General features: G+C 41.8%; 1 long non-coding RNA gene across 4 annotated transcripts in view; it reads left to right on the forward strand.

Moving 5' to 3' along the window:
- The window catches only part of LOC134983737 (uncharacterized), a 1,747,570-nt gene that overhangs the window by 504,419 nt on the left and 1,219,339 nt on the right, over positions 1 to 23,812 (forward strand). For all 4 annotated transcript variants that reach the window (XR_010191680.1, XR_010191685.1, XR_010191689.1 and 1 more), the window contains exon 5: positions 12,804 to 12,844. This is a non-coding gene — a long non-coding RNA (uncharacterized LOC134983737). The remainder of the gene's footprint in view (positions 1 to 12,803; positions 12,845 to 23,812) is intronic.

The following is a 23,812-nucleotide window of genomic DNA, read 5'->3' on the forward strand; positions in this document are numbered from 1 at the left end:
AACATACACTCAGTATAATATATGCTCACCAATTCTTGAATATAATTGAGTCTTGGGTAATATTGCACCATTATCCTTTAGTGATTGTAGATTGCACTGGTGGCTTTCTAGCCTTCTGGTAAGTGTTCCTCAGGATACTCAGAAAGGGATACATGAAAAACCCAACACAGTGTTTATTGTCATGTACAGTATAGTGAACTGGACAAAATAAATACTTCAATCAATGTGTTATTAGCCTTAGACATTCATTTATAATCCCAATGTCTGTCGGTTTCATAGTAATGGAATAAAGTCCTATTAACTCATTGCAAAGAGGTATAAGGATTTAAATAATCTAGAGTGCTAGGGGGTTCTATAAAATATAATGTTTAATTAGGTATGGTTCTCCCAATTTAAGAAGAGTCAATCAATATATCCACATTTTCTGACTAGGTTGTTGTAGGTGAGTTCTTTCCTTGCGCCAAAAGGTTCAACCTCCTTAATGCTTATAAAATTTTAACATTTATTGCATTGTAATAGATGACATAAAAAACCCCCACAAACAATACTAAAGTATATTTCCCCAATAATTACATACAGGCTGTCCTACCCCCTCCACGAAAACATTTGTAAAGGTACAGTGCCAGAGAATGACTACTGGGAGGCACATCAGCTCCTAGATAATACATTTTAGGTGGTCATAAACATTACAATTATTGCCAAATATCCTTAGTTTATAAATTTTTGCTCGACTTTTGCTTGTTATAGATATAAGTTAATATTTTTTTTTATTTCAGGTAACAGTTTGTTATATATGTAAATAAACAGTATTCGGTTGATTTGTTACTGATACACAGTTTATTTTGATGCATTTAATTCTTAACTTTTATGGTGTAATGAAAGTCAACTTTAATATAAACAAATACGTTTTACATTTGTGCCTGAGAAAGAGGATTACATTAAGTAACTTGATGACACATTTGTTAAACTATGTTTAATATGAGATATCTACCTCCCTTGGGATGGAACATGTAAACTAGGCAGCTGTATCAAGTAACACTTTTTATATTTGCTATATACAATTAAGTTTAAAGATTTAACTCTACTCCTCTAAAGCATTTAGTCTTAAAGTATTTAAACAGAAGGCAGCACCTGCCTGAAAATAGACTTTCCAGATGGTGAGATATATCCCTATTAATGAGGGGAAAAAAATATTTCCTAAGTATCAGGTAGATTTTCTTATGTAATTGCTAATTGCTAGTTAATTTATGTGTAAGCAATTAATTAGCTTGCAAAGTTTAACTAACCAATTAAAGAAAAATGCTCATAGATTAAGGAAACTTGGCTTTGTAATTGCCTAGTAATGTACACAATTAAGAAAAATAAGCAATTAACCACTCCAGTTCCTTAATTTCTTATGCCTGAAAATGGGTGGAATTTTTTTTTAATTATTACATTCAAATATAATTATTACATTCAAACTTAAATACGAACCTCATAATAAATTATATTTTTCCCCTCATGTTCCTGAAGATCCATATATTGATCATTCAAATAGGCAAATGATTTGAGCAGAAACAGGCACTCCTCAATATAAATTCATAACGATCAAGCCATTAGTTTGGTGCCCTCTGCATACATATCCAAGTGACTAGAGCATTTAATACTTTTCACTGGCGGCACTCAATAAGGACAAGGGTCAGCTAAGTGACCAACATTTCAATGCTGTATTATAAGCATTTTCAGCAGGGTGCAGAACCCCGTTCTTTTACCAGAACTCATTTCTATCCTTATTGAGTGCTGCCGGTGAAAAGTATCTTATATATATATATATTAAATGCACAAGACAGGGGTGGCACTTTACAGGTCAGTTTTAACAAATTACGCCATTCACTGTCATATTCAATGTTTTGGGGAGCTTATACCCCTTTATCGAGGCTTAAAACTATGAAACAATATAGACATTATTTACGGTCCCTGTACTCACCACAGTAGACTTCACAATTTCCCACCCAGATCCTGAGGGAGGGTCGGTGATGTCACAAGCATGATGCAATGCCTGTTGTAATAACACATTGTGAATGCTGATTATTTTACAGGACAAAAAGCAATACCTTAATACACTTAAATTCGAGCCACTGCGGCCGCTGTAATTAATCCTTACCCTACGTACTTTTTACCCAGTTAGCGTACAAGAGCCGTACCGTGTACGCACTTTGCGTACACACGCCGCGATGGATGTACAAAGTACACGCAGTGCATACACACACACAGACACGCTGTTAGCTCAATGCAGATACATGTGTGATAGAAATATACCTTAAACCTTTAGCAGGAAATGGGACATGACACCAAATTGTATTTCAAAACTATGTTGGGGTTTAACCCACCAACGGTTATTTTACTAGCAGGGGGTTACAACAATAATGCAATACAATAAGAGAAAAAGGGCTACAGTCAATGGTACATACGTTTGTTCGCCTGCGCTTCCTGGTCCGGTCCTCAGTCATCAAGGTATGTGACCTTCAGAGATTGTGAGTGACCGGGCCTGAAGCTGGCTTTTTATACATTTGTCCAAAACCTAACACAATGGAAACTTTAATCTATTTGTCTATTGGTCACTGGGATGGTCATTTACAGTACAGGAGAGGTCATAGGTCGGTTTGAATAGGTGGGCAATTTATGGTCCAGGTGTACTTGCAGTTGGTCTTCATTGGGTTCCCGCCAAATATCAAAGTACAGTAAACACAGTATAATATTAATATCCTATTCCTGTGCATAACTATGTGCAGTACCGTGCTATTTTCTGCAAACTGCTACCGGAATGTTGCCCTTAAAATACCCTACAGTTGGATATCAAACACCACCTTATAACCTAATGCTGTCCCCTCATATCCTGTAAAGGTTAATCCCTTTGTTGTTGCACCTTTTAAACAAGTATAACTTGCTGGTTTGGTGTGTGTGGGCTATGTGTACATTGTGCACTATGTGGATTAAATATGAGATATGTCTTTGTAGCTTTTCCATGCGAGTACCAATGCTACCATAATTACTCATACCACGCGCTAATACGCAGGACCACGTGAGCGGTCATACGCAAATTGCGATTATGCGCACGCACGGCAGAACAAGTACGTGCACGGAGGCCATCTGTGTAGTTTGTCCGTGATGTGTATGGCTGTAATATTTTCGACTTCGACAGTCTACCCTTTGGCAGTCATCAATAACTGCACACTTAACTACTAAACAGAAAATATTATCTACACAATATATATATATAAGTTTGGATGATCGGGGTAGAGTTGTAGGTGGGAAATGTATTGCCTAGTGAGATAGTAAAAAGCATGTATGTATGAATCAATGTCTGAGGGGCATGTATCATCGTGCCGTAAATGTTCTAAGTAAGCTTCGAGGTGTTGCAAAGTATACATTAAATCCTTATTATCCCGTATTAAGGGTCTGTACTTGGGCAAACAAACACTACCGAGCTTCATTCAGGCAAAGGCTTTCAACCCTCGCCTCTTCAGATTCTAGTACCAACAAATGGGGAGCACATTTAGTAGATGATACATGGAGGGGGAACATATGTGAGTGCTTGTATATGTGGATAACACCTGTCGACTATGTGTGCCATTAACTGAGGGTTGCAGAGATGAAGATTAGACACATATATATATATAAAAATGCATTCACATAAACATTGGGTATGGCTGACGTCTTTTCCAGTTGGATGTTTTCTGGGTAAAACGGGGAAACAGAGAAAAATGGTGAAAGAAACAGGTCATGAAATTCATTTGCAATCCCTATCATAATACTGTCTCTATGGATGGATCATAAACCAAATCTGCTGCTGTAACAACGCCCTTGCTCCTTAGACTCATCAACTTTGTGCTTTGCTTGCGCCGCGTCAGAATTCGAGCACACCTAAGTACCAAACCAATAATTATGACGACACCCAGGATACACAGGAGAAACTTTCCTATGCTTGCAATTACATTCTGCACCCACTCTCCTAATCCAGAAAACCATTTGAGTTGGTTTAACCATGAGACCCAGCCGGTCAATTCATTACCCACAGCCGTCAAGGTAAGATTGTGTCTCCTCCGAAACTCCCACTTCAACTGCAAGATCTCGTCCATCCTTTGATCAATGATCTCCATGGGGTCGTCAGTGCTATTCGTGATATATGTACAACACTTCACGCCATATTGAGTTGCCAGGGTAACGCAGTACCCACCCGTCACAGCTGTAACGTAATTAAGGACCATTCTATGCTGGACCAGCTCCTTCTTGTAAGCTTGTAACTCCCTTCCTGTATACCTGAAGGTGTCATCATACATCTCAGTGATATTATCTATCAAGTTCGCTAGCGCATGGATGTACCTATAATTTATAGTTCCTCTGGCAGTACGGGTGATATCTAATGCGAGAAGGAACTGAATCCCGGTGGTTTCATGGATCAAATCAGAGGCTGTGTGCTCTGCCCTATCTATGAGGTGTCTCTTGATGATGTGTTCATAGTGGGTATGAGTTTATTGAGTCTGAGCGCTGCGGTGAACGTCTTTCATTTTATCGTGGGTTATGGTCATGACCTCTGGTAGTACTCTCCCAATGTAATACAATCCCTCAGAGCTCGGAGTTAGTCACTTGTACGCTTTCCTCCCACATATGAAATAGGCATCATCTGGGAGAACATAGGGGACAAAATGTAACATCACCATATTGCAAACTTTCCATGTAAAGAAACCAATCCCTAGTTCTCTCATTTGTTCAGTACAAGTATGAGGCTGGATGATGTGGGCACAATACCCCTGCTATACCTTTCCAACCCACATGGTTTTGCTTCCACGTGTATACCGGTACCGAAAATACTTTTTACTGTTGTCTATCTTGCGTACAAGTTCAGAGTCGATAGGAATCCTATCAGCTCTGTATGAAAAGGTCTTTGTCTGGTTATTCCACGTCACTTCCCAATTTCCTGGTTTTCGGAAATTGGAAATATTAAAACACAACAGGGACCTATCTACGTTGTACTGGTGGAGCTTCAAGCTAGGGAGCCTAGATATATTGAATTTCTTGTCCACCGGTCTCCCACCCCGTAATTTGAGTACCTCATCTATTGCTAAAGGGTATGGAACTAATCCTGACTTACTCTGTCCTTGAGGTACCTGTGAGCACACCCAGCATTATGTCTGGTTTAAGACCTTACCCACTAATGAGTGGTAATCACTCAACGGATGTCAGTCCAAGTCGATATTGATATTGGACTGACACCTCTGGATGCTCCCATCTTCGACTATGTTCTCACAATTCCTTAAAATACAATATTCATCAGACAATAACCCCTCACATGGCCTCCAAGCTCCATGACTACCAGAGTGCTTACTGATACAAGCCATTACTCGAGTGATGTGCTGCTCCTGAGATCCTACAAATTCGTACTCACCATCAGAACCCATTCCAGATCCTTGCTCGACCTCTCTGGGACCCTCACCAAAACAAATTGTCCTGAGCATTAACAATATTACTAGCAGAACACGAAACGCAGTCTCTCGTGATAGATCCATTTCGTTAGGGGAAAGAAGGAAAATGCAGGGGGGGTGAAAAAAAGAAAATTGTGCGACAACCGTCCTTGATCTTGTTGCTCTCCGTGTTCAGGTGCCGTTCAACAGTCCTGCCTCTCAGCTTTCCTGGAATAGACTCTAGTGATATGAGGTTCTCGTCACCTTGCTCTTTGTCATGAGTTTTCTCCGGGTCAGCGACCTTCTTGCAGTGAGACGAGTGGACCCAAGTCTCTCTTTTGGCGACTTTTAGTGCTGTTGTACTGGTTAACAAGACTTGGTATGGTCCTTCCCACCTGTCTATGAGGCAAACTGAGCGTAGAAATTTCGTATCATCACATAATCCCCAGGCTCAATGTCATGACAATTACTGTTCGTTAGGTTAGGAATCACCAGCTTTAGATTTCTTTGTTGATTTCTCAGCTGCCAGCTCATCCTAACCAAATATTTCACAGATATTTCATTATTGCATTTCAAATCATCCTGGGGGTCTATCATTACATGGGGTTGTCGACCAAAAAGAATTTCAAAGGGTGATAAGTTAAGCGCTGACCTGGGAGTGGTTCTGATGCTGTACAACACTAGTGGCAAAGCTTCTGGCCATAACAATCCAGTTTCAGCCATCACTTTGCTCAGCTTGTTCTTAATAGTGTTATTCATTCTCTCCACCTTTGCACTCGCCTGTGGCCGGTACAAAGTATGTAGCTTGCTATTAATTCCCATCAGTTTGCACATGATCTGAAAGACTTCACCTGTAAAGTGGGTACCCCTATCACTTTCAATCATTCTAGGGATACCATATCTGCACACAAATTCCTGCACAATTTTCTTTGCAGTGAACGTGGCAGTATTTGTGGCAGCAGGGAACGCTTCTACCCAGTTGGAAAACACATCAGTACATACTAACATATATTTCAAATTCCTACAGGGTGGTAACTGTATGAAGTTGATTTGTATTACCTGAAAAGGTCCATCTGTAGGAGGGATATGGGATGGCTCTGTTGGTATTGTCTTACCAGTATTCTTCCTCAAGCAAGTAAGACATGTCATTGCTCTCTTACCTGCATGAGAAGAGAATCCTGGCGTACTCCAGTAGGCTCTTACCAGCTTGCACATACCCTCTTTGCCCAGATGAGTCAGACCATGTGCCGCCTCAGCTAGACTTGGAAGATATGCTCTGGGGCCACTGGCTTACCTTGTCCTTCTCTCCAGAGTCCTAGGGACTCCTAACCATACCCCTTCGACTTCCAGACCACCTTTTCCTGTAGGGAACACAAATTTTGCCTTTCAATTTAGCTGATGTGTGTTATCAGTTGTGTGAAGTAGAACATCTGTGGAAAGCGAAAAGAGGGGAAATAATAAAAAAAGAAATTGTCAGGTTTGTGTTCACCATCAGGCTGTCACACCATCATACATATCGGTGTCTGCACACAGTCTCCCTTCACCAGTATTCTCATTCTCCACCCTTTGTGCATGACCAGGCACACTGCAGTAATACTGGTGTCATTGTGCTGGTGAGATATACTGGGTTTGGGCAGCACTCTGAAGGACCGAGTATGCATGTGGTGTTTGAACTGTAATTGGGTCCATGTATTGTACCCTCCTGTAGGTGAACGTAAGAGATGAAGAGGAAACTGTTTAAGAAAAATCACATTGAGGTTAATAACAGATAAGTTTGTAGAGGCAAAGAGGATTTTATAAAATTTGACAACTGGATTGGGCACTATGGGGAATTACTTTTCTACTTGGTCTACTCCCCTAAAAAAATTCTATGTGTGTTGTATCTCTACTGGGACTATCCCAGACATCAATCCAGTGTCCTGTTCATCCTAAATTCATAGAGAACCCGGTATCTGTGAGATAATTTCCTCTACCTGTGATGGACATGAATCTAGAACAGTGAAATGCAACATTAGTCATGGTGGGTGACTAACATACTTTGCACTTCCTGATCGGGAGCACATTATATGTATATCATATCTAACAAAGCTCCTGTTAAGTTAATCAGGGGCCATTTCTGCTAGAGAAAGAAGCAAAAGTTTAGAGGCCCCATCTTAACCCCAGCAAGTTTTGTCAAAGGGTAATGTTGCATATATTCCGTTCTTCCCATTAACTTAATCTGTGTTTTCTATATGGCTCATGATTCCTTACTATATGTCCCTTGGTCCCGTCTATGTGTTTAATAATGTGGCTTGTGTTTTCTGTCTAGGGAGTCTATATTGACTATGTATCCTACTACTCCTACAATCTCTTGCAAAATGCCCTTCCTTCCTACAAGTGTAACATATTATTAACCTTGATTTACCATTAGGGGTCTGGGGTTTGGGCTGATGAGTCTTTACTGTATGTGCCTGTATACTTACCGTCCTCAACCTCTCGTCCTGTTGTTCTCTGCGCATAGCAATATTCTTGTGTTGTTCAATAACGTACTATTTAAGATAAGCTACTGTGACCCCTCTCCAATTAGGCACAGATGTTTGCATCCTGTCCCTCAATGCCTCATTGAGGCCGTCCATTAGCACAGAGACAGCCACCTCCCTGTAATTCTCATCGTTCCCTATATCCGATACCCCAGTGTATCTAGCCATTATTTGCAAAGCCCTATGGAAATATTCAGATGTCATTTCATTTTATCTCTGTTTTATGGAGACAATTTTTCTCCACTTACCAGTAGTGGGGAAATACAACTCTAGTTGCATGTAAATTCGTTCCACGTTCTCCTGATTGTGTTCGTTAGTCATAGGACCATCCGACTCTAATTTACAATCCGTAATAAAAAAATTTTTTGGTGTCAATATTAGGGGGTAGGCACGCTTTCAAGAGTGTCCGCCAATCTTTGTTTGTCGGTTCATGGGCATTACCCAGGTCCCTGATGAACTTCTGACATCTGGCTAAATACTTCTGGGGATCGGGGAATTCTGAAATGATTGACCACAGTTCTGATCTGGACCACGGGCAATACATTGCATTATTCCTGGTGAGGGTTACTCCCTGACTATCGGTTCTCCCATTGGGAGTTACTATTTCCAAGACAGGATGTAACCCAACCATTCCATTTCTAATCTGCTCACTGTGAGGTGTTAATGTCTCTGTGTAATGAACAGTCTCACACTTACCGGTAGCTGTGATCTCACCAATCCTTTCAGTGGGGAATGTATAGTGGCAGGAAAAAGGCAATATGGAGGCCCTTGCACAAACTGGCTTTATTTTACCTAAGTTGCCCTCCTCCAGTGTGTACTCCGAGAGAGTGATTAGTGCCGCCGGTAACCTAAACAGCAATCAGCATAGGAGTTTACTTCCACAAAATGTGGAGAAGATAATTTTCAGCAAAATGAATTATAAATTCCTTCAGGGAGACATTGACCAGCAATTGCCTCCAGAAAGTGCACAGGGACCTGTGATGTTGGATTCCAGTGGAGATTAATTAATACTCTGTGTGGAAGAAGATGTATGCACTGAAAGGGGTGAGGAATCAAAGGATGAGAACAACATCTTGCCTCTGTATAGCCAGTTTGTGCAAGGAGAAATTGTTTCTTTTTTGATGGTGGGATTAATTGCTTCTTTTTTTGTGGGAGCCCAAACAATCCAATCATTTCAGCCACAGTCATGTGGCAGACCCTGACGCTGAAATGATTGGTTTGCTAAAGTGTGCATGTCCTGTTTATACAACAGAAGGGTGGGTGCGAGGGCCCCAAGACAATTCCATCTTGCACCTCTTTTTTTTCTTTGCATTATGTGCTCTTTGGGACCTAGTTTTTAAAAGTGTCATCCTATCTGCCACTGCAGTGCCACTCCTAGATGGGTCAGGTGTTTGTGCCGCCCACTTTTGTTGCTTAGCTTAGTCATCCAGCTACCTTAGTGCAACCTTTTGGCCTAAAAACAATATTGTGAGGTGTTCAGAATAGTCTGTAAATGTGTGGAAATTAATGTTAATGAGGTTAATAATACCGTAGGATCAAAATTACCCCCAAATTCTGTGATTTTAGCTATGTTTTTTTCAAAAATCATCCAGATCCAAAACCAAAACTAAAACACGAAAGGGTGGTTTTGGCAAAACCAATCCAGATCCAAAACACGAGCGGAGATCCAGATCCAAAACCAAAACACAAAACCCGAAAAGTGTCCACCACACATCTCTAGCAAAAACCATAATACACTGAAGTGGAAATGTCAGTGAATCCCTTGGCATGATAAAAAAAGGAAAAATAAATATACAGCATGTAACTCCTTGTGGTGGTGGTGGTGGTGGTGGTTATCTTGTGGTGTGGTGGTGATTAAAAATGTGGTGTGGTGTTGCAAAAAATAATTATATAAGTATATATGAATTTTATTGATAATGCAGTGTTTATAACTAGTAGGCGGTTAATTGTAGGAGTGTCCATAATGCAGTTAGCTGTGTGATGATTTAAAGGTTTCCATGGAGAGTGACAGTTGGTCTAAGGTAATTACAAAATGGATAGAATTATTTTCACCTCTTAACTGGCATGGTCAGGTCACATGCAACCACGCCGCAACACAGTGTCCCCCAGTTTTTGATGAGATCTGTTCTGCAGATATGCATAGTGTAATATTAAAATATAAAAACTGCTTTTGAAAATATATTAAATAAAAAAATGAAAAAAGCAACTATATGAACAGTTTTAAAGGCAAAAATCATCAGCTAAATGGTAAATTATTATGACTGCTAGCTTCCCTAATGTGGTGAGGGGAAAGGGGCAGCAGATTCTAAGGTAATGACCTGAATGAGGGGGTGGGCTCCAGCAGAAAGATAGCGCCCACAGCGTGCAACCCTGTCACAGTGCTTTCCCTCCCTGGCTCCCAACTCACCTCACCCCACTGTCCGGGCTCCCTCTGCGGGAAGTTAGGCAGGGGTGTGAGTACATCTTGGAAAGCAGCAGCGGTCAGCTAGCAGTCAAGATGGCACCCTTCACGTGCAGCACTCTACATGGCTGCATAGCCCTGGGTACCATTTATTATTTATTTATTTATTAACAGTTTCTTATATAGCGCAGCATATTCCGTTGCGCTTTACAATTAGAACAACAGTAATAGAACAAAACTGGGTAAAACAAACATATAGAGGTAGGAAGGCCCTGCTCGCAAGCTTACAATCTATAGGGAAATAGGCATAGATACACAAGGATTGATGCTACCTATTGCATAATGGTCCACCAGATTGCTAGGTTCTTAATGGGTTGTATGATGATACCCCACAAAGTTGGCCAAGTGTCAGGAGGGTGTGAGACTAAAGAAAGACAAGATATGTGATGTTATGAATACTCTACAGAGGATATAATTAGATAGGGAAGCACTGAAGGTTATGTGGGTGGGTCTAGAATTTGCCCTCTTTACCACTACCTGTCAGTCTGCTCAATGCCTATCATGTCATTATGGGAAACTTCTCCCTGTACCATAGTCAGTTTCACTCTTCACATAGAGAACTGTCTTGCTTGCACCAGGTCACCCTGTCAGAGTGCCCAGTCCTGTAGCAGATGTATATTCTGAGGTGAGCTCAATTTATAGATGGGGTGATGCTAGAATACCCCCCCTCCCCGCTCCTCATCCAATCTTGCCGAAGTACCAGTCAGAATCAGTCAGTGATACCAGAAGGGCAGCAGCAGGTGACAGACAGTTCACAGGAACAAACAGCACAGCAGTGGCGGGAGGCTGCTCCCTTAAAGCTTGGTGCCATATGCAGCTGCATCCTGTGCCTAGTGGGTGTTGAATAGTAAATAGGGACATACTGTAACTCCTAGATTAAGGTAATGGGGATAATTCAAGTCCCAGCAGTTTAAATAAGGTACAAAAAAAAACTATCCCGGAATTTAATTAAATGGTAACATGGTACAGGTTGAGTATCCCTTATCCAAAATAAAAAATCACACATTTTTGGTTCCCCTACTGAGGTAATGACCGTTACATATATGCATATTATATTATATTATATTATATATATATATATATATATATATACACTCCTCCAAGATAGCACGGCACTCCCAGGGACACATCACAATGCAGTTTAGTGTTTACATCAACATGTTTTGAGGCCTCCGCCTCTTCCTCAGGACACACCAACAATAATGGACACACAAACAATAATATATAATATATGTGTCATTTTGGATAAGGGATGCTTAACCTGTATACTTAACCCTGAGTTCTAGTTTGTGATTGGGAAGATATCTGAATTTGTAGACCTTCTTGGTTATTAAGGAAATAAATTGTTAATGAAATATATTAGTGTCAGTAGTTTGTGGATAAAATACTGAATTTTACAACAAATGTCATACAGTACTGTATGTAAAAATTGCTGATTATACTGTTGTCATAAAACAACGTTAGATTGTTAAGTTTACCACTAGACTTACCTTTGAGGGGATGCTTTGCACAAATCTTGAGATGAAGAGTTCTAGAAAACAAAAGAAATCCTTTTGGGTAACTAGAGTTGGTTATTCTAGTGAGTGTGTATTGTATTTATATTGAATAGTAGTGCATGCTCAATACGTCATTAATGGCAGCAAAGTGTTTATTAAGGATTCCCCAAGTAAGCTTTAGTTATCCCTCAAGAGAATAGTATCTTGGGTGGAGACCCTAGCTATTGCATAATCCCATAATTCCACCAGGATAGAGAGACTAAGAGTAGGTTACATATATTGACCTGCCTTTGAACGAAAGTATTGTGTACAGTACTTTGCAAACACTACCATTTTATGCTATAAATTCACACACTTTGGAATAAATTCATGTGTGCCTTCACAAATATCTAGGGTTGTGCATGGGCCCTGCTTTTTGCTAGACACACTGCCACCTGAATAACCTGAGCATCCTTTGGACCCACCAGGCAGTTACCCTGCAATTTGAACAGCTGCTTGGATGCTCTGAGTGATGCTGCAAATCCAGGTGCTTGGTGGTACTGCCCCCACTGTGTGATGTCATAATGTCATGCGCTTAGGGGTTTGGGCTGGCATAGGGCAGTATCGAACCCTATTATGGCACTGAATGTGAATACATACAGTTTTGCTGAAGTCTGTGAGTGCCTTATTTCTCCCTTTGTCTTTAAATATATTTATAAACTCTGCATTAATGTATTTAAAGGAATGTTTTAGTAAACTTGTAATATTTATAATCAAAATATTCCCTTCATCATTTTATGAATTTTTATTTTTTATAGCATTTCTTGTTTAAAAAGAGCACTTATTTTAGCTCAGAATTATGCAGTTTATCCTTTTTAAAATTAATATATCCATGTTTTTCTCACAGGTAAATTCTGCATTTTCCGTGCATCCAGAACAGAAGAAACGGTGAGTGTCCGCATTAGCTGTTTATAATGACTATAATGTATTCAGACATATGTCTGTATAAACTAAGAGTATGGTTTGTCAACCACTCTTTAATATATACCCTGCAATGCTGGAAAATATTTTGCCAAGTTCTCCATCCTAATGTACAGTATATTTGTCCAAAGTACCCCCTAACCTGCTATAAATGTATAGTGAAGCCACAAGGTATGCATGTTATTTATTTATATATATATATATATATATATATATATATATATATATATATATATATATATATAATTTGATTGATTGTGTATGTTTAACTTTTAAGATGATTCATAATGCCGGAGATGAATGTTTTATAAGTACAATAGATATGTTCATGTACAAAGATTTACCAGCATCTGAAATGTCTGCTTAAGTGATATTAATAGAGATAATACAACTAATTTACTTGTAGAGTAAAATAAATTAAAAATAGTTGGTTAGGTTACGGGTACTTGAAAATAGCATGTACTGTACACACTGCAAAGCATGTGTAAAGTAGCCAGATATCCAATGAAATACAAACTAAGTCAGTTTGCCAGAAACATTGTGTATACTTTTGTAATGATTGATGTTACATTGTCACAATCACTGTCGCCACCAAGTACAACTCTGCATCAGCAAAAGTATATTAGTGATTGATTCATCACATTACTAATGTTTTTATTAATTCTTAAAACATTTCTTTAAGATATTTACATTTTGGTGTGTGTATTATATGCACACCTGAACCCAGTTTATATCTCTTTTATTTTAGTTATTTTATATGTACTAAAGTGTTGATGTAATTATAGTTGTAAAGATACACTATATAGAAGGAGATTGGTTGAGTTTTTTGGTGTACTACATATGAAGTGCAAAGCCAAATTAAGGGGATAATTCAGAGTTGATCGTAGATGTTCTGAATTTAGCACATCTACGATCACTTTCACAGACATGCGGGGGGGGGGGGGGGGCACAGGGCTAGTCCGCCCTGCATGTCTGGCCCTACCACATAACCGCACAGGTTCAAAAGCATTGCATGGCGGCAATGTTTTTGTACTTGGTGAGTTGCTCCCTACCTGTGCAGCTCCTGCACACTGCCAGGGAGCCACCTGCTGTTTCCAGGTTGCAGTGGCTGCGTGTGATGTCACAAAGCCGCCACGGCCCGCTCCCCCCAATGGTCCGGACACGTCTCCGTTTTCCAGACAGCGACCCTCCAATGGCATTGTAATGCCGTTGGCACGCCCCCTATCGGCCTGCAACCACATCTGCCTGTCAATCAGGCAGAGGCGATCGCAGCCAGTGAGATGCTGTTTGGCATGGGAACACAGGGACCTCTTTCACAGAGAACAAAATGTTCCTTTACATGAATATTATTATTGCTTCATAACAAGTTTATATAGACAGCTAACTGATTTGGAAAATAATGAGGATAAAATGACTGTATGTATATATACACACACACACACACACACACACACACACACACACACACACACACAATAAATATATATATATATATATATATATATATATATATATAATGCAAAATAGCAGATGGCTACTATTGAAATATGTACTTTGCTCTATTGGGTTCTGCCTGGGGATGCCATCACAGTGGGTATAATATTGTAATAGTACCCAGATTTTTCTTAATACACAGTTTATCCAGTTATCAAAACACATGCTCGTGATATTAAAGTCAAAGATTTCTACTTCATCTATACACTATACAGAACATATTTAAGAGTATGCGCTCAACACTATAAATATTATGTAATGTGCAGTATTTATTCTGTAGTGTTATACGTATTCCTGTGTTCTGAGGACAGTATTCAGTAAGGATTGCAGCAGAATTTGCAATCCTTTCACTTGTATGCTGGGGTCCGCCCATAGCAGGGCAAGGCTGCCCAGCATGCGGTCCACCGCCCACCCACTGCAATCACGTTGAAATTGCAGCGTGATCGCAATGTCAGTGTGATTGCAGAAATTATGGGAGCCTCCTGCTGGTGCAACCTGGCTGCAACAGCAGAAGGCCCGATGCCATTTAAAAGTTCAGTGCACAAAGCTGCCACCGATAATGCTACCGACATGCACCCCGTTCACGCCGATATGCCCCCGTTCCCGCAATGCTCCGTCGCTGCCCCCCTCAATCAGGCAGAGGCGTTCGTAATAACTGCGGGTCACCTGCAGTAAATGTGGGTGCAAAATGGGACCTGCGCATGTACATGCGGGGCAAACGTAATTATTGCATTTGGATCGCGAATTGCTATCCAACCTGAATTAGCCCCAGAGTTTCAAAATAAAGTACAGTGGCCCTCATTCCGAGTTGTTCGCTCGCTAGCTGCTTTTAGCAGCATTTCAAACGCTAGGCCACCGCCCTCTGGGAGTGTATCTTAGCTTAGCAGAATAGCGAACAAAAGATTAGCAGAACTGCTACTAAATAATTCCTTGCAGTTTCTTAGTAGCTCCAGACCTACTCCTAGATTTCGATCACCTCGGTCCATTTAGTTCTTGGTTTGACGTCACAAACACGCCCTGCGTTCGGCCAGCCACTCCCCCGTTTCTCCAGCCACTCCTGCGTTTTTACCTGGCACGCCTGCGTTTTTTTAGCACACTCCCCGAAAACGGCCAGTTTCCGCCCAGAAACACCCACTTCCTGTCAATCACACTACGATCACTAGAGCGATGAAAAAACATTGCTCGAGCTTGTGTAAATCTACTAAGTTTTGTGTTAAATTACTAAGCGCATGCGCGCTGCGTACCATGCGCATGCGCATTTTCCACCTAATCGCTCCGTTGCGAAAAATGGCAACGAGCAAACAACTCGGAATGACCACCTGCATGCGATATACAGTTATTAGCTGCCTCAACAATGTAAATGGAGAGTCACAGAATATTTCTGCTAAATAAATCAGTATTTATGTATAATATTAGTGGAGTGATTTAGACTAATACAGAGTTGAGCACATATAACTAGATTTCCTAATTGTATTAAAAATGTACTGTAATCGTGGCAAGATTTATTTTGTGCATTTTAATTTTGTTTTATATTTTTTTTATCTTGTGAGTGACCACTTGCCCACTGGTTAGACTACTGGAAATAGAAAATGTAAATTAATGAATCTTAGAGGCTAAGGTATTATAAGGAAAGGGGTTATAATAGAAGGTAGAAAGTGTAAATTTGTTATGTATATATTAGGTAATAATTTGATCAGTTTGGTTTGGATGGGTGCTCATTAAAGTTTTTGAAAACAGTTGGTTGCCAAGTTTACTATTTGGTTTATATAATATTGAATGTAAGTGGCGTATTATCCAGTCCATTGAATTTCTGTTTGTTATACAGTATCTACAGTATGTGATAAAAATTCTATGGAGATGCAAGCAGAAATCAGTTACCATAATGGCTTGATAAATGCGCCGCCGGCACCTTGTACTTAATTGATTCTGCCCTTTTGTTTTAATTTATTTTTTGTTTTTCTAATTTGTAAAACTCTTAATGGAAGTTGTGTGTAGCCACAGCTGTTTTATTTCCTGGAAGTGACTGATAAAAATAGTTAAACTGTATGTTATTAAATATTACTAAATAATGTGTTTCTCTTATTCTGTTGTGAAAAAATAATGATATACTGTATATTTTGCATATCGTATATGTAATGACAAGGCAGAACATCTAATAATAACACCTTAGTTACAAGACATTTTAGTACTGAAAAAGTTACTTTGTTGACATTAGCATTCTTGAGGACTAATAACAATATTTAATAGCCAAATAGACAAATCGTCAGATGTATATTGCATGAACATTATCAATATTTTTTGTGCAAATTTTATATGGAGTTTTTTACATTATGATTAGAGATCTGCACCAGCCCATTTTTGCTGGTTTTGGTTCTACTATAATTCATTGGAGGGTTTTGGTTTTGCCAAAACTGCCTCCCTGGTTTTGGTTTTCAATCTGCACTAAAAAAAAGAAATTATAAAAACAGCTAAAATCATGTAATTTTTGCAGTCCAGACCAAATCCAAAACCTAAATTCAGATTTTAAATCCAAATTCCAAACCATGGGAATATCTGAACCTGGTTCAGATCTTCTGACCGAGTTTTGGTTCAGTTCAGATCCATAAAATTAAGGTCGGTTCAGATTTCTGAAGAACTGAACTGCACATCTGTAATTATGGTATAGAATTGTGTAAAAATGCAAGACTACTTATCTGTGAACTACTGTCACAACTGAGAGCCTGAGCTGACGGGAGGCAGCCTCAGTTGTAGGGGCTGAGATGTACCGGAACCTGGGAGGTTGTATCAGACCCCTGGACATGTAAGTAACATGAATAATAACTGCCCGAAGGCGTGACCACGACAACTTGGATAAAAGTCAATGATGTTTATTATGACAACTCCGCAACACAGCAGCAGTAAAAGAAAACGTAAAAGTCAGCAAAGAATAAATACAGTTCCTGGGTACTACAGGATGGCAGGAGCCACAGGGCACTGGTAGTGTGAGATAGTTCTTATGATCTTCTAGATGGAAAGTCCTTACCAGGCCCGACTGTAGCAATGGAGATAACCCAGGATTGTGCCAGCTGGTGTTCCAGGAAAAGCTGGGTTGCTGAAGGTAAAACAGCTGCTGTGGATACTGGCTGGAACCAGACTGTTGTTAGCACGGAGTGGATGCTGGCTGGAACCAGTTAAATAATAAATGAACTTGGGAGCGATGAAATATGAACTGAAATGTAGAACTTGAGAGCGGAGAAATAATAATACCGGTGGAGAGTGGTAAAGTGTAGAAAGGACACCGGCCCTTTAAGGGAAGCTGTACTCTGCTGAAAGCTGAGCTGGAAGCAGGTAATGGTGTAGCTGGAAACAGATGAATCCACAATGGATTGGAGAGTCAGGCTGCACCGCAGGTGGAATGCTGGTGCGGGTCTCTATGGTGGAAGTCTTGAGACAGGAGCTGGAACCTGGAAGACAATCACAGGAGAGAGACAAATAGGAACTAGGTTTGACAACCAAAGCACTGACGCCTTCCTTGCTCAGGCACAGTGTATTTATACCTGCAGCAAGGAAGGGATTGGCTAGGCAATTATGCAGATTAACAATACTGACAACAGATTGGAGGAAGTGAGGAATGAAACCGATTCAAGATCAGCGGTTTCAACAGGGAAACATGGAATGTCCTGGGTATTTTTAAGAAGAGAGGCAACTGGAGTCTGTAAGCAACAGGATTGATGACTTGTTCAATCTTGAAAGGACCGATATAGCGAGGTGCAAACTTCATACTGGGAACTCTTAACCTCAAATTCTTCGTGGATAACCATACCCGATCACCCACCTTGAGAGCAGGAACTGCTCGACGCTTCTTATCCGCAAACTTCTTGTACCTGAACGATGCCTTGAGCAGAGCTGATCGTACGCTCTTCCAGATATTGGCAAACTGATGCAAGGTGATATCCACTGCGGGAACCGAAGTTGCTGGAAGCGGTTGGAACTCAGGGACTTTAGGGTGGAATCCAAAGTTAGTGAAGAATGGTGTTGAAGCAGATGAAGAATGATACTGGTTGTTATGACAGAACTCGGCCCAGGGAAGTAATTGAACCCAGTCATCTTGAGAGGAGGACACATAGATGCGGAGGAAGGCCTCCAAGTCCTGATTCACCCTCTCGGTTTGACCATTGGTCTGAGGATGGTAAGCCGTGGAAAACTTTAGCTTGACTTGGAGGACTTGACATAAACTTCGCCAGAATTTGGCTGTGAATTGAACTCCTCGATCTGAGATAATTTCTTCAGGAAGACCGTGGAGTCGGAAGATCTCTTGTATGAATACTTGAGCCAACTTGGAAGCTGACGGAAGACCGGTGAGAGGAATGAAGTGTGCCATCTTGGTGAACCGGTCAACTACCACCCAGATGGTATTGAACTTGTTGCACATGGGTAAGTCTGTAATGAAATCCATCGACAAGTGGGTCCATGGTCGACGGGGAACGGATAGTGGAACCTGTTGCCCCGCAGGCGACTGGCGGGATACTTTATGTTGGGCACACTTTGGGCAAGATGCAATAAACTCCAGGACGTCTTTTTTCAGAGTTGGCCACCAATAGGACCTAGAGATAAACTCCAGGGTTTTTTGGATACCTGTATGTCCGGCAAAACGGGAAGCATGGGCCCAATGCATGAGCTTCTTCCTTAGCATCGGCTTCACAAAACTTTTCCCTGATGGGGGCGTAGAGTCCATCCCTACCGTGGAGAATGCCAACGGATTTATAATAGGATGCTTGTCTGAAGACTCTGACTCATTTTCTTGCTCCCATGAGCGGGAAAGGGCATCGGCCTTGCGATTCTGAGAGCCCGGACAGAAATGGAGTTTAAAGTCGAACCTGGAAAAGAAAAGTGCCCATCTGGCCTGACGAGGGTTGAGACATTGTGCGCCCTTCAGGTATAAAAGGTTCTTGTGGTCTGTAAGTATGGTGATTAAATGAGAAGCTCCCTCCAACAGATACCTCCACTCTTCTAGAGCGAGCTTGATGGCTAGCAACTCCTGGTCGCCAATGGCATAGTTGCGCTCAGCTGGGGAGAACTTCCGTGAGAAGAAACTGCAAGGATGTAAATGGCCATCTTTAGCCCTCTGAGATAACACCGCTCCTACTCCAACGGAGGAGGCATCCACCTCTAGGATGAAAGGAGAGTCGATGTCAGGCTGTTTCAGGACAGGCGCAGAGATGAACCTCTGTTTTAAAAGATGAAAAGCTTGCATGGCTTCTTCAGACCACTTGGACGGGTTAGCACCCTTCTTGGTGAAAGCAGTAATAGGCGCCACAATGGTGGAAAAGTCTCGTATAAACTTTCGGTAATAATTGGCGAACCCTAAGAACCTCTGGACCCCTTTGAGGGTTAAGGGTACCGGCCAATTCTGAATTGCTTGTAGTTTCTCAGGATCCATCTCTAGTCCGGAACCGGACACAATGTACCCTAGAAACGGAATGGACTTGACTTCAAAGACGCATTTTTCTAATTTGCAATAGAGATGATTGACACGGAGACGGGACAGAACCTCTTTAACCCAAAAACGATGTTCCTCTAAATCGTTGGCAAAAATGAGGATATCGTCTAGATAGACCACGACATGACGGTATAGAATGTCTCTGAAAATCTCATTGACAAAATGCTGGAAGACAGCTGGAGCATTGCTCAATCCGAAGGGCATGACGAGGTACTCATAATGTCCGTCACGGGTGTTAAAGGCGGTCTTCCACTCGTCACCCTCACGGATCCGGATGAGATTGTATGCACCTCGCAAGTCCAGCTTTGTAAAGATGGTAGCTCCGCTAACTCTGTCAAAGAGCTCAGTAATCAGGGGTAAAGGATAACGGTTCTTGATGGTAATGTCGTTCAAACCTCTGTAGTCGATGCACGGCCGCAGACCACCATCTTTCTTTTTTACAAAAAAGAAGCCTGCGCCGGCTGGGGAAGAAGAAGGTTGAATGAACCCCTTTGCTAGGTTCTCTTTAATGTATTCCTCCATAGAATGCGTCTCAGGCAGAGACAACGGATAAGTTCGGCCTCGAGGTGGAACCTTCCCTGGAACGAGATCAATCGGGCAGTCCCATTCTCTATGAGGAGGAAGGATATCAGCAGAAGCTTTACTGAACACATCCGTGAAATCTTGATATGGAGGAGGTGGAACATCAGACGACCTGGGGGAGGAAGAACAGACAGGCAATACTTTAAACAAACATGTCTCTGCACAGGAGGAACCCCATGCCAGGATTTGCGTAGTCGTCCAATCAATTGTAGGATTGTGAAGACGGAGCCATGGAAGGCCCAGGACCACAGGATGTGTGGCTCTTGGAATCACTAAAAGTGAAATAAGTTCGGAATGAAGAACTCCCACTCTCAGACGAACTGGTAGAGTCCTTAGAGCAATAACAGTATCAAAAATTTTACTGCCATCCACGGCAGTTAAGGAAAAGGAGGAAGGAAGTCTCTCGGTGGGTAGGGACCACCGTTTCACATAGGCTTCAGTAATAAAGTTCCCAGCTGCTCCGGAATCAAGGAGAGCAATGACGTTCCGATAACGTTGAGCAACTTGAAGCGAGACTGGGAGATTACAATCATGAGGAGATGGAGAGGAGATCATTACTCCTAGCCGGCCCTCTCCTGGGCGAGCTAGGGTTTGGAGTTTTCCCGGACGTTCGGGACAGGAATTGATGGTGTGAGACGGAGCTGCACAGTAAAGACAAAGAGACTCAGAGAGACGTCTTCGGCGCTCAGCAGGAGTTAAACGGGAACGGCCAATTTGCATGGGCTCATCTTTAGATGGTGACAGTTGACGAGGAGGAGGAGCAGAAGATTTTGGAGCAGATGATCTTCCACGCTCAGTTGCTCTCTCTCTGAAACGTAAATCAACTTTCGTGCAGAGTGAGATGAGCTCATCTAACTTAGAAGGTAAGTCTCTGGTAGCTAACTCATCTTTAATAAGCTCAGATAAGCCATGCCAGAATGCAGCATACAGGGCCTCGTCGTTCCATGCCAGTTCGGATGCCAGGATCTGGAACTGTATCAGATATTGTCCTACAGTACGTGACCCCTGGCGTAAACGGAGAATCTCGGATGAAGCTGAGGTTACCCGGCCTGGCTCGTCGAAGATGCGCCTGAATGTTGACACGAATGCAGTGTAAGAAGATAGCAGGGTGTCGGACCTCTACCATAACGGTGATGCCCAGTCAAGGGCGGAGCCACTGAGAAGAGAGATGATGTAGGCAATTTTTGTACGGTCACTGGGAAAATTGCCAGGTTGTAGCTCAAACTGAATCTCACACTGGTTGAGAAATCCCCTGCAGAATCTTGGAGATCCGTCAAATTTTGCTGGCGTTGGAAGATGAAGACGTGGAGCAGAAATGGGTAAGGTGGGTGGGGTTATAGCTGGAGTCACTGTGGTTGACGCACCAGATGCGCCTGATCCACGGAGAGTTGTCTGAATCCCATCCAGCCGAGTAGAGAGATCCTGGAGACAGCGGATGATGTGGCCCTGTGCAGCCTCCTGATGTTCTAGTCGGGCTGCCAGTTCTTGCATCGGCCTGGCCGCTTGATCCTGGTCTCCGGCTGGATTCATTAGGTCAGTGCTTACTGTCACAACTGAGGGCCTGAGCTGACGGGAGGCAGCCTCAGTTGTAGGGGCTGAGATGTACCGGAACCTGGGAGGTTGTATCAGACCCCTGGACATGTAAGTAACATGAATAATAACTGCCCGAAGGCGTGACCACGACAACTTGGATAAAAGTCAATTATGTTTATTATGACAACTCCGCAACACAGCAGCAGTAAAAGAAAACGTAAAAGTCAGCAAATAATAAATACAGTTCCTGGGTACTACAGGATGGCAGGAGCCACAGGGCACTGGTAGTGTGAGATAGTTCTTATGATCTTCTAGATGGAAAGTCCTTACCAGGCCCGACTGTAGCAATGGAGATAACCCAGGATTGTGCCAGCTGGTGTTCCAGGAAAAGCTGGGTTGCTGAAGGTAAAACAGCTGCTGTGGATACTGGCTGGAACCAGACTGTTGTTAGCACGGAGTGGATACTGGCTGGAACCAGTTAAATAATAAATGAACTTGGGAGCGATGAAATATGAACTGAAATGTAGAACTTGAGAGCGGAGAAATAATAATACCGGTGGAGAGTGGTAAAGTGTAGAAAGGACACCGGCCCTTTAAGGGAAGCTGTACTCTGCTGAAAGCTGAGCTGGAAGCAGGTAATGGTGTAGCTGGAAACAGATGAATCCACAATGGATTGGAGAGTCAGGCTGCACCGCAGGTGGAATGCTGGTGCGGGTCTCTATGGTGGAAGTCTTGAGACAGGAGCTGGAACCTGGAAGACAATCACAGGAGAGAGACAAACAGGAACTAGGTTTGACAACCAAAGCACTGACGCCTTCCTTGCTCAGGCACAGTGTATTTATACCTGCAGCAAGGAAGGGATTGGCTAGGCAATTATGCAGATTAACAATACTGACAACAGATTGGAGGAAATGATCAGCTGACAGAATCCAAGATGGCTGCGCCCGTGCAGACACTTGGAGGGAAGTTTGGTTTGTAATCCATGTGGTAATGAAAACAGTAATGGCGGCGCCGGCCACTGGAGACAGGAGACGCCAGGCTGACAAGTGCACATCCAACCACGCGGACACAGCGGAGGCCGCGGCTGACGTAATCGCCACTCTGACACTCTGCATGCAGAAGCTCAGGGACGGCGGCGGAGGCCACGGGAGACGCCACGCCAGATGTAATATGGCGTTACTGTGACAGCGTCTCAGAGAGACAGGAGAGGATACAGGAATGTACACATCTGGATAACAGATGGGATCCGGTCCTGGAGCGCTGAGCCAGCCTTAGGAGGCATCTGATGGGTAAGAAATGGCGTCCAGATACCCGGATCGTGACAACTACAGTATGCCGAGTATGATTAAAATGACCAACTTAAAGATTTTCTTTAAATGCTCAATCCATTATAGATTTTGATATTTATATTAATCGATTTGCAATAATATCCTTACCATGCTATTTTAGAGGTTTATGAATGAGCCACTAGAATCAAATACTTCAAACTTAAAATGTTTCTCTCAATTTAGGTATATAAAAAGGTTACTACTGCAAAATGTTGAGTGGGTTAGCCCATATGTTTATTTCCAATATATATAAAAAAAAAGTATTTTATAATGATGTTGTTCCCATTTGGGAACACCAGGACAAGAAGATTTAAGTGTTCCCATTTGAGAAAATGGCCTAATTTTATGAGTTTTTGCTACCTAAACAATTGAAATATTGGACGTTGAATTGCTGAATGTTCTCCTAATCAATTGAAGACTGTCAAATTATCAATATTTGATCAATTAACTGTTCTCTACACAGTACATATTATTAATTCGTAATGTATTCTCCTGATTAGTATTTTTTTAAATCGATTC

The sequence above is a fragment of the Pseudophryne corroboree genome, chromosome 1 (genome assembly GCF_028390025.1).
Source record: "Pseudophryne corroboree isolate aPseCor3 chromosome 1, aPseCor3.hap2, whole genome shotgun sequence".
Lineage (NCBI taxonomy): Eukaryota > Metazoa > Chordata > Amphibia > Anura > Myobatrachidae > Pseudophryne > Pseudophryne corroboree.